The sequence below is a fragment of the Hylobates moloch genome, unplaced genomic scaffold (assembly GCF_009828535.3).
Source record: "Hylobates moloch isolate HMO894 unplaced genomic scaffold, HMol_V3 SCAFFOLD_7, whole genome shotgun sequence".
Taxonomy (NCBI): domain Eukaryota; kingdom Metazoa; phylum Chordata; class Mammalia; order Primates; family Hylobatidae; genus Hylobates; species Hylobates moloch.
The window spans coordinates 122,819,878-122,821,705 of NW_026652282.1; the positions used below are offsets into that span (position 1 = coordinate 122,819,878).

The 1,828-nt window shown below is 37.9% G+C and overlaps 1 non-coding gene across 1 annotated transcript; it reads right to left on the minus strand.

The window, feature by feature from the left end:
* Positions 1–354: 354 nt before the first annotated feature.
* Positions 355–458, minus strand: LOC116812382 (small nucleolar RNA U13). The gene has a single exon (XR_004370682.1). It is a non-coding gene; the product is annotated as a small nucleolar RNA U13 (small nucleolar RNA).
* Between the last annotated feature and the right edge of the window lie 1,370 nt (positions 459–1,828).

The following is a 1,828-nucleotide window of genomic DNA, read 5'->3' on the forward strand; positions in this document are numbered from 1 at the left end:
ATAGTACAAATGTGTTGTAAAAGATACAAAAATATGGCTTAGCTGTATAGGAGGCTTACTGTGACTCGAACTTGAAGGAAGGGCTGGAAGTTGCTCTGAGTGAGTTAGTGAGTGGTAAGTGAATGTGAAAGCTTAGGACATTACTGTACACTACCATACACTTAATAAACACTGTACACTTAGGGTACTCTAAATTGATTGAATAAATTCTTCTCTACTAACACCCTTAGCTTACTGTGCATTTTTTGTTTATAAATTTTAATTTTTTAAACATTTTGACTTTTATAATGACACTTAGCTTCAAACACACATTGTACAAGTGTAAAAATTATTTTTTTTCTGTTTTTTTTTTCATGTAAGATGGGTTATGTGCCAACGTCTTAACAAGGTGGGAGGGTGGCATATCTCACGCATGTGTGTGAACACCCACTCATAATGCTTATGAACTACAAAAATATTATTTCTTTATATCCTTATTCTATAGGCTTTTTATTATTTTACTTTTGAAACATTTTTGTTAAAAGCTAAGTTGCAAACAAACAAATTAGCCTAAGCCTACACAGTGTCATAATTATCAGCATCGCTGTCTTCCACCTCCACAGCTTGTCCCACTGGAAGGTCTTCAGGGGCTCTCATATGCGTGGAGCTGTCATCTTCTGTGATAACAATGCCTTCTTCTGGAATACCCTTGAAGGAACTGCCTGAGGCTGTTTTGTAAGTAGAAAGAGTACACTCTAAAATACTGATAAAAAAGTATAGTGAATACATAAACCAGTAACATAGTCATTTATTGTCATTTTCAAGTATTACGTGCGGTACATAATTGTACGTGCTGTACTTTTATATGACTGGCAGTGCAGTAGGTTTGTTTACACCAGCATCACCAGAAACACATGAGTAACTTGTTGTGCTAGGATCTTATGGCAGCTACAGCTTCACTAGGCAACAGGAATTTTTCAGCTCCATTATAATCTTAAGGAACTGCCATCATAGATGTGGTCTGTCATTTACTTCAGTGTTGTTACATGGTGCCCGACTATACCTGTCTTGTAAGTTAGTTACTAACCTGGCAGTGAGTTTTATTATCACTGTCTTGTAAGTTTGAGGAAGATTTGCAGTCCCATATAAGTTGACAATTCTATGTAAACTAGTACCACTGATATCCTGGAGTGTGATCCTTTCTCTGATTTACTGCTCTCCTTTTTGAGACCCTGTCTGAAACCAACATCTGACATTTTTCTTTGACATTTCTTCTTAGTGGAAATGGAAACTGAATAATCAACATGTGACAACGTTTGTGAGCTTTTGCTTTGTCTGTGAGGTGCAGTCTCTGTCCAAATAATTGATATCTATCTCTTAGGAAAGAGAATATATGAATAGCTCCTCTCAGAGTTCATGGTGATGTACCAATCAGTGTGTATCTTCCTTAGAAATTTGCAACCTAAATGCCCATCAATGATAGACTGGATTAAGAAAATGTGGCACATGTACACCATGGAATACTATGCAGCCATAAAAACGGATGAGCTCATGTTCTTTGTAGGGACATGGATGAAGCTGGAAACCATCGTTCTCAGCAAACTATCACAGGAACAGAAAACCAAACATTACATGTTCACACTCATAGGTGGGAATTGAACAATGAGAACACATGGACACAGGAAGGGGAACATCACACACCGGGGACTGCTGTGGGGGTGGGGGAGGGGGGAGGGATAACATTAGGAGATATACCTAATGTAAATGATGAGTTAATGGGTGCAGCACACCAACATGCGTAACAAACCTGCACATTGTGCACATGTACCCTAGAACTTAAAGTATAATA